This window comes from Patiria miniata, unplaced genomic scaffold, assembly GCF_015706575.1.
Source record: "Patiria miniata isolate m_02_andy unplaced genomic scaffold, ASM1570657v1 HiC_scaffold_5, whole genome shotgun sequence".
Classification (NCBI taxonomy): domain Eukaryota; kingdom Metazoa; phylum Echinodermata; class Asteroidea; order Valvatida; family Asterinidae; genus Patiria; species Patiria miniata.
The window spans coordinates 1,721,335-1,731,688 of record NW_024037072.1 but is presented as its reverse complement, the minus strand read 5'-3'; the positions used below and the strand labels follow the sequence as shown (position 1 = coordinate 1,731,688).

General features: G+C 38.1%; 1 long non-coding RNA gene across 1 annotated transcript; it reads right to left on the bottom strand.

Annotated features, from left to right (window-relative positions):
- Positions 1 to 3,154: 3,154 nt before the first annotated feature.
- LOC119741870 lies at positions 3,155 to 8,458 on the bottom strand. The gene is made up of 3 exons (XR_005272782.1): positions 8,396 to 8,458; positions 6,569 to 6,630; positions 3,155 to 5,213 (listed from the first exon to the last, which is right to left on the bottom strand). It is a non-coding gene; the product is annotated as an uncharacterized LOC119741870 (long non-coding RNA).
- Between the last annotated feature and the right edge of the window lie 1,896 nt (positions 8,459 to 10,354).

The following is a 10,354-nucleotide window of genomic DNA, read 5'->3' as shown; positions in this document are numbered from 1 at the left end:
TGGATGCCTTACACTGTACAGCACTTCATTTGATCAAGAGTATGTGACATGGACCTTTATCAATCATAATAGCGCCCTCTATCATCAATTTTGACTCCGTCGGAGTGTTGAAATGACGGAATGTTATAATTGGTATCATTAATGGGTGATGGGGTTGAAACCATTTCTCACAACAATTGCTTATAAACGTGTTTTTTTTTGGGGGGGGGGTGGCAATAAAAAGTTACTTCGCGAAGTTTCAGAACGATGGCGTCATTATACTGCAGGGGCGGCGGAACCGGGTGGTGGGGAGGGGGGCACTTCCCCCTCCCCCCAGATTTTCCCAGGCCAACAAAAGTGCCCCTCTCGCGGTTATATTGTGCCCCCTCGAGATGAAAACAAAACTGCCCCCAAATGTTCACGTTTAGATCGCACTACATATATAATTGTCTCCTCTCTTGTAATGCAAAACTGCCCCTCAAAAAACACAAGTACCCCTCTCGCATTAACAAGATTGTGCACCTTCTCGAGATGGAAAACTACCCCTCTTAAGCACAAATACCCCTCTCTAAATAGTAAAATTGTGCCTCTCTCGAGATGGAAAATTGGCCCCTAACAAATAGTAGCGCTCTTCACGCGAATAAAATTGTCACTGAACTGGCCATCCAAAGCAGCAGTACAGTGCCCCTCTCGCGATACATAACTAGGTTATAGCAAAATGAACGGCGATACATAACTAGGTTATAGCGAAATGAACGGGACCATATTCTTTCCCCCCACTTTCACACCCACGGAAGGTGCCCTTTTTTCTGAGCAAGTGCCCCTTTTTGGTGTACCCCCCCCCCCCCCCCCCCCCCCCCCAGTTTGAAAGGCGCTCCGCCGCCCCTGTCATACCGGAAGTTATTGTTGGGAGAATGTGGGGGGAAAATGATAAGTTTCTGCGTTTTTTTAAAATTAAAACACTATACCATTTTGGATCATTGTTGCCACAATAATGATGTCAGCAACATTATCGAAGATGGGCATCCTTATTCTGTGACGTCATCAAACCCGAAGGTAGTTGTAATCAATGCTTACACATATGCTTTCGTGCTATTTATTATTTTTCAAGAATTAATTCTTTTCACTTACCTTGCATAATGTAACCTGTCTAAACTAAATCAGTATTCTTTTGCACTTTTTTTAACTGATGACGTCATAAAATCAGAAGTATTTTGTAAATAAAATGAATAATGAAATGTATCTATCCCAAAAGGATGCATTTGCTCGAATTAATAAATAGACTGAACAAGATCAGATTTTATACATTCCCTGTTTTGCATTATTGCAATTGGACAATTCGCGTCCCATCACCCTGCGTTTGTCTCCCCCCCCCCCAAAAAAAAATCTAGTTAGAATTAAAACTGAACATGTTGCTATCCAAATGCTTTTTAATCGTTTTCTTTATAGAAGAATTTAGGTAAGTTCTTTTAAGCCGTACAATGCTTTACATTTATGTAATGATTTGACTTATAAAGTTATCTGAGGTAATCCTTATTTACGATGTTTTCCTCTTTTTTATTTTTAGTATACATTAATTAGCGCTTTACAGTTTTCATGATGAAATGTAAAAAATGAATGGGTTGTGGTTTTTTTCCTATATTGGATCTATTTTGTCGTGTTCGCCACGTTATGCACGCACCAGAAACGCGAATTCGATGAATGTCACAGTTAGAGCGCCATCTTGTTTACAAAATCTCATTGAGAGTCTCCACAACACCCAAGGGCAAAACGGCACTTCAAAATACAAAATTATTAAATTGTTACATCAAAGCATTGGAAGGTCATGGCATTCTCCTTGTATCAGTAAGATAGCTGGAGTAAAAATCTGATGCTGTGGCTTTTTTTCTTTCATCAGATCTTCAAGTCCCGTAGGGTAGTTTCTTCTAGTCTTGACAGCACACAAGGGGCATGCACACATTAGCAAATAATGCCTTAAGGAACGACATCTTTAAATCCAACCAGGCGTCGTTTCTGTAAAACGCAGCAAAGACTTTAAGCCGTCCGAGGTGGTCATGCTACGTTATTATAGGATCGTTGTGTCATCCTCTGCTAACACGAACACCGACTCGGAGACCGCCTCTAGGGACATCAGCCTCGACGGGGAAAGACGAGCTTCAGGACCCGCGGACTTATCTGCAGATTTCCGGTCAAGAAAAGCTCGCGTGTTTTGCCGGAGTCTGACTTGCAAGCACACGTCCAATTTACAAATACAACAAATGTTGTACGTCTTCAATTTGCAATTACATTTGGTAGACATTTTCTCACCGTCCGTCAGATCAGATCGCAGGTGGGTGAAGCGTACGTACCAGTGATTATGCAGTTCGATATTAGCCCTTCGCTTCAAAGAGCGGTGAAAAAAAAAACTTCATGAAACATTTAAACCAACAAGAGAGGGTTATAGAATGATTTCGATGTGGATCAAGTACATTAATAGTGTCCTCTTGAATTTGATGATTTGATCGTGTTCAATACCTATGATTAGTCCGGGTAACTCAATGCTTGTTAATTGGTGTATCAAAATTAAAACATTAATTTCAACATCCTGAATTTCGCTTGAATTCTGCATTATTTTATGTAGAAACTGTATAATATGAAATTATTTTGGGTGTGAAGGAGCCGTTAAACGCATTTCTCTCATTTTAACCCAAGTCGATTAAATTCAAGTCAGTGAAACTGTTTGTACTAGGATTGATAAGCCCTCGATTCCTTAAGCAATATGCTAGCAATTCGTAAGATGGATTTTTTTGCGTCGGGCTGATGTAAATCAAATTAGGTTTTGCCCTTCAATTTTTAATTTGATTAACATCGACGCAAACTTCCATCTTACGAATAGTTAATGCTGTACCCGCTGCTATGTACATCAGATTCGAACCAGCCAACTGATACCGTTAGCTCGGTGGTCGAGTGGTAAGACATCTGAGTGATTTTTTTTCCAACTTTCACTCGGGAGGTAACACACTGAGTATACAGTGTTCATACGTCGGTGAAGGGTAAAACCTAATTTGAATATGCTAGCAATTTCCAGTGAAAGGTTTGGCCAGGTTGTAACAGGGATATTAGATAGGGTTAACAATATCGACACTTGAGAACAATTAAGCGTTCATAAAACAGATTATTTTCCTACGTCATTCTGGTTTATTTCGTCAGATTTACAATGTCGGAAAACAAGTTGTTCAATAGCCGCAGCATTGCTCTCAATGACTTATGCTTTACATTTAATAATAAATGAGACAAAGATGTTTCATGTCCCTTCGTTTATTTTGTAATATATCACCACCGTCGCTGCTATTGCTTCCAAATCGGCATATTTATAAAGCGTACACTGAAAAATTATTCTCCCTTTCTTTATCACTATGCATTGAGAATTGTTACTAATTATGCAGATGTCAAACACTTACTTGTGCTTGATTTATTAAAATTTTCGTCACTTTTTTGTAATTTCAGATAAAGAAATATCGTCCCAAGGGCTTACTTTATTTTCAACCACGTATCCTATAGTAAAGAGCGTACTGCAAGACCCTAGGACTGAGGTTGATTTAAAATTTAATACGTGTTCGGAAGCCAGCGGCAATAGAAATGCAGGAGCGGTCACTACTTAACTCTAATTAAAAATCAGTCAAGTTAGACTTTCAGACGTGAGAAGTCACGGACAGTCTTTGACAACATCAACTGTCCGTTTAATTATACGGTAAAATGATGCATCACTCCGGGGGTAGTGTGTAATTTCATTAGGGATTTCACTAATTTTATTAAGATAGTTCATTGCCATACACCGGGTCGCTAAACAGTGCAAAAAGATATGTCATCTCCAAGCTTAATCACTGATGGCGTAACTCTTACAGTATCGTCTTGACGTCTGGCTAGTGCTACATTCAGTATGGGGAATTGAGCAGCCAGATGACATGTAATAAATATTCCAATCAATATTGGTGGACTAACATTATCATTCAAAAGACGTTCAAATTAAAGGTTATCCCACAATGAGGCTGTACGGATAACCACAAGACTGTCTTTTACCACAGACATTTTTTTTAACTTTAAGATCGTCTTCAGAAGCCGAAAGACTGAGATGGGCGAGTTGATAAAAAAATGGGGTAACTTTTAATACAAATACTCGGCGGAGGGGTTCTGACGTAGCTTGTAGTTACTGATAGACTGGAAGTATACTAAGAGGAAAATCTATACAAAAAAGCAATCTTTTAAAATTGATTTAACGTGTAGAAAGTGTGACCTGGTTACTCAAGAAAGAGGCAAGAATTCCTTTCAAAGCGTGAGATCTGATATTGAATTAGACGTACACAGGATACCTGTCATTTAGGCCAACATCATGACAAAAAGTTTTAAACAGACATTAAACTTGAACAAATGGTACATAGTACATGTACATCCATAATTAGGCTGCCACTGCTACGCCTATTGACAAACATGTAGTACGGCGTATACAGTATAATGGCATCAACAATGATGGTCAATTGAATACAAATATATGTCTTTTATATAAAATGACCTAGCTCTGTTGCCTAGCATTACATTGTGTAAGTGAGATGTCAACCAATGTACATCACTGCACAGAATTTGCTTCAGTAAGTTCAGAAGCAAATCTTCGGTCATTTTGTTTTTTTGGTAGGAATGTTCGATGTTTTAAATAAATATGTTAACAACCGCGTATCTTCTAACCGCGGCAACAAAATATACAGGAGCTTTGAACTGTATGTCCATGTGACTTATTCTAACAACGAATTAAAAAAAAATCATCTCATTGAATGATTACATTTTGAATAATTCTTCAGCCAACCATGCAGTCAATTATGAAGTCGGTCTATGCGGCAAGGCTTGTCAAAGGAATGGTGTCAACTGTCTTGTAGGAATTACGTATCTGTCTTGAAGATGTATAGGCCTCATCTTTACTCGTCTTCGAATGCGTAGTAGCCCGGATCTTGGACCACATATTCGCCATTACCAAGCATCCTTTTACGGAAGAGGGTGCCGCCGAAATGGTAGTCGTGTTGCTCGGGTCTCCTGTTGAGCGAGCTCAGTGGGCGCCTTTTCCGCTGCGTTTCCGGATCGATCTCCCTGTCAAGGTTGTACTGTTGTCTGAGACCGTCTAGTCTTGATGCGTGGACTTGTTGACTGACTAGACACCAACAACACAACATGAGCAGCACGAGCATGGCCTTGGCTTCCATTATACTCTGAAACAAATGTTATTATACAAGATATCATGTCAAAGTTACGATAATACAATGTAGAGCGTGTATCTACAAAATGGTGAGCCAAAATACGAAGGTGATGAAATTTAACAATAGGGAGGTTTCGCAAGCGAACGGATACGCTTACACTTACGTTTAGCTATCCGTATCCGTTTTTTACTTACGTGTAGCGAGCGAGATATGCGTGTCGTCTGCACGTATGACGTCATACGCCACTCACTATCCGCTAAACGTGCAGACGACACGCATATCTCGCTCGCTACACGTAATTAAAAAACGGATACGTATAGCTAAAAGTGTAAGCGTATCCGTTCTCTTGCGAAACCTCCCTAATGTCAAAGTGGCTCCATCTGAAAGAATAATTGATTAGCATGGGCGCTGAAAGAATAATTGATTAGCATGGGCGTCGCCAGGATGGGCCGGGGCGCTTGCCCCCCCCCCCCCCCCCGGAAAAGCCACAAAAAAGCAGAAAAAAAAGAAGAAGTCGAAAAAAAGAACTCATATTGCTGTTAATTTAAAACCCTAACTCCCTAGCACGATTTAGGAACCATATCTATCCTGGCAAATTCCAACACCATATATGAAACTGCACACACATATTCCTGACTTTGATTCTGGAAGTGTGCCAACCCAATGTAAAAGACTGTCAGTTTAGGGGTACTGTACCCATCCTGACAGATTCCAACAAAACATGCCGTTGGGGTTTGATGGGTTGAGTTCTGTTAGCAACTTTTAATTAATTGAGATTTGTAGGTTTGCATGGTGAACATGAACAAAGAATGGAAGGTTGTCGGTAAAACCGTGTAAACAATATTTCTATGTGCTCTGTTCGTCATCAGGAGACTGGTTAATTACATCATACCTAATGCTAATCCCTTTTTCAGTTACAAAAAAAATTAGTAATCGAATTTAAATGAATCATATTATTAAGATTTGTTTTCTCTTAAATAAATCACTTCCGAATATTACAACTGCAACAGACATACAGATATTGCACAGGGCTAAACTGTCATACAATACAAAAAGAGACAAAAATCTTCGCTGATGTAAAAACAAAATAAATTGAATTACGACTCTTTCAATTCTGAATAAACACCGAGTTATCTTTTTGCAGCATATAAAACACTGTAAACAATTTATCTTATCCCAAATAAAGTGTAGAATCTAGAGTAATTTGTTTTGGTGATTCTACACACTGATGTTGCGTGAGATGTAAATATTTGTAAAAGATTGTTTAGCTGGTCCAGGAAAAGTCCAATCAAAAACAAATAAATCGGAATTGCACAGATAGGGAACGCATGCACCAGTTAATAATCATGAATATCAGTAAATCTTACATTTCGTGGAAATGTCACCCCGCAGTACAGTCCTGTGGTCCCTTTATGAAGTTACAGCTCTCCTGTCAGTACAATAAACGATAACAACTAACAAAAGTGAATTATTTGTAACCAAGACGAAGATGCAAACTAACTTACGAAGGTACTGGCTCATTTCCAGAGAGTGAAAATTTACACTCTGGACAAGAACATTTAAAGTTACTTTCGCTACAGCGACTAGATTGAGATTTTACTCGAACCTTAACTGAAGTGATTCTTTTGAAAGTTTATTTCAATCTTTGTTTCACTCTTTAGAAAATAAGAGAACACTTTTTGCACCCCTAGCGGTTGCCATCGTTACTTTTCAGTTCATCGGATAGGTTGAGGTGTGTGTGGGGGGGGGGGGGGGCGGAGGTTAACCTCTATGAAGCTACAGAGGTGGGTTGGGAGGGGGTCGAACAACCAACCCAATTTTGATATGGAGCGATTTCAATATTTAATCATTTTGGTTTTTAAAGTTTGGAGTGTTCCATCGAAAATGGATTATTTCTTTCACCTGCTATTTTCCAAGCAATTTGAAAGTTATTCACTCTTAGTGATTGAGACATCGAAAAAATAACATCTACCGACATTTGGTTGTTGAATTATTTCTTTAAACAATTTGAGCTATTTGCAGCCCGATAATAATTCGGCTCTTGTAAATAGGCGGTCCTTTTCAGAGGGTTTCAGACGCCCAAAATCGAAAAAAAAAAAAATATACAAATCAAAATTTCGTAAGAAGAACAAAATCCATAATTGAAGAGTATTCAACTTTAAATAAGTGTAAAAGAATTTCTTCCATGATTTGATATCGTTTGTCCTAATAGAACTTGTACCTCACATTTCCAAATTTCTTAGATTTGTTCCATTTTGTTAGTAAAAAAAAACGCACACCGCACACTATAGACGTTATATCCAAACTTATGGACGTTGCTGAGTACCACCGTAGAAGAAGTAGAAATAGGCTGGCTACGAACCCGGACCATAGAAATTATCACCATCTTTTTCTTAAACCGTATGCTGCCGTTAATTATTAAACATTTCCTTCCCCAGCTAGTACTTGTACATTTTTGATCTCATCCATTTGGGAAAATGTGACAAAATAAAGCTATATAGATGCTTTCCATTTCAAATATTAATTTGTCAACACTCTGCAACATGAGCTGCTCAACTATAGCAAACAAACATTACTGTTGATTATTAGTTAACATTATTGCAATGATGATGAATCACAGGTATCCGGCTGTTATACGTTGGTCAAAGAATTCCACACATTATACACAGCAATCATCATGATTGAGTAGGGAAATGTTTCATTAGTGCCGTAGTCATCAATAGGATAGCATTCCTAGAAGTTTCTTTCGGAGGCTTATATACGTCTATTGATGATGGATTGGTCGAATTAAGCTGAATAAATAATGAGCTGTTTCTTTCAACAAATTTGCGTTTAATAATTGAACATCTTAACGTAAACCAACGAGTCACACATCCCTGACTGCATAATTGCGGAAGTGCAGCACAATTAAGTAGAGTAAAAGGTTTGGGGTGATTTAAGGGAGGCTTATACCAAATTTGTGACTGTATTATGCTTCCGACCTCAAACAGCAGTTCGTCATGATGACGGAGTGGGGTTTACTAAAGCGTTGTTAAAGCAACTGAAATGGTCAGGCTTGATTAGCACAAGGCTGTAATTATAGTAATCGTTCATTGCCACAAGGTTTGTATGCTTCTGGATGCTGGTATATATTTGCCGCTGACAAATTATCAGAAAGACTAGCGTCTAATCGGAACTTTGATAACTAAACTTACTTCAATCAGTTTTTGATGGTTACTGAGGCTCCTCCAAAACGAAATCCGGAAAAAAATAATTCTGAAATGAGAAAATATTAAAACACTGGTGAATGAAAGAAAGAAAGAAAGAAAGAACTATTGATCATATTTTAAGACATCATAAACTCTCGAACTGATGTGATAAATCATGCTTAAAAATGCTTCACGGAGTTGACGTACCGCCATTATTTTTTATGACATTTTAAAGCTTGGAATCTTATCTGTATCCCTGGTAAGTATATTGGTTTGATTTTCAAAAGTGTTTTGAAATAATTTATGTTCAAATAAAGGCATGTCAAGAACAAACTCAACCAATTTTAAGACAAATCAATCATGCTCATTTTTTCTAATGTTGAAATGGTTCATCATGTTCATGATGTGACGATATCGTTGCCTTTTACTTCATGTTTTCCTATTCGTTTCGATCCACGTAGACTACATCTTAAACGGATTCACAATATTGTTCTTATTTTCAAGTTCAATTTTGTATCCACGTGCAAGTATGTACCTATTGAAAAAGCGCGCTCAAAGTGTGACTCGTGTTTGCATCGGATGTACCGCATTATCGAGTTTCCTTGAAATCGGTTGAGTTTGTTTTCGACATGCCTTTATTTGAACACGAATAATTTAATACTCTTTTAAATATCAAACCAATACTTGCCATGTAGGGATAAAGTTAAGATTCCAAGCTTTATAACAATAAAGGCGGTATGTGTTTCCGTGCGAGTCTACTATAGACAGTCTACAGTCTACTATAGGGTTTCCTGAACTATCTGCTTCTTGATTTATTACAAGTTCCTCCACCCCATGAATCCTTAATTGGGAAGTAACGAAAGATCTTGTATTATGACATTTTCTACGCGTGTATAGGCACGTGTGAGTGATATGGGTGATTTGAACCATTCTTCACGTTGCTGCTCATCTGCACAATAAATAAATGATTTTGCCCAAAAGCCAGATTAATATGGCGCCGGTGGAAAGCGGGCTTCCGATAGAATTCATTAAAACGATTGGGACTTTCCTTTGCATTTGGTTCAGGTGTTTACGTTAACTGGAAATTGCGGTTTGGTAAGGGAGGGCCTTGTGTAAACATGGCAAAGTCGGAGGAACAGACGAAGGACGAGAAAATATCTGGCACTTTTTTTTCAACTGTTTGAGATTTTAATCCCCAAATTATCATTAAACGAGACTGTACTATATCAAAGGAAATGCCGACTATATTGAGATTTCTTGCGTGACGACTTTAATACAAACATTATATTTTGCAGTTGAAGTCAAGAAATGTCCTCAAAGTTAACAGGTAGCCTATGCCACTTTATATTCTAGTCGTTCTAGTGTTTGAACAGCTGCAACAAAGAAATTTCGGCTTGCCCCAAAAGCTTCGACTTTTTAAAATATCATGCTTTCATCTTAATAGACCAACTTTTTGTTCTCATGATGCTTTTACTTTGCTTTTGATGGAACTATATGATATTGAAATTTAACAATTTTCAAAATGATGAAGTTTATGATAGTATTAATAAAATTAAGTGAAGTTTTGCGTGGCTCATTATGATCGCTATTTTTTTTATAAAAAAGAAAGATATAAACAAAATCAAACTCTACAATCACAAAAACTCATTTAAAATTTCGGAGAAAATGACATTTCTTTCAGTGAAACGCGGTTATCAGTCATGGAGGCCAGACAAGTTTTATAAAAGTTTCCAGAGAATCCAGTTGATTATTTATTACATCTTCATGTTTTTTTCTTACCACCTTTGGTACAGAAACCGCCAAAGCAACCGACATATTGCTTAAATCAGTCCGGTAACCCAGCCAGCACGCTTCGTCAAACCAACCAGGCAATTAGCGACGCGTATACCCTACCCCGTCCGCTCAAACGCTCATCGTTAAAAGGGGTTGCACTCCGGAAACTTTGAAGTGGTGATCCGATGACGT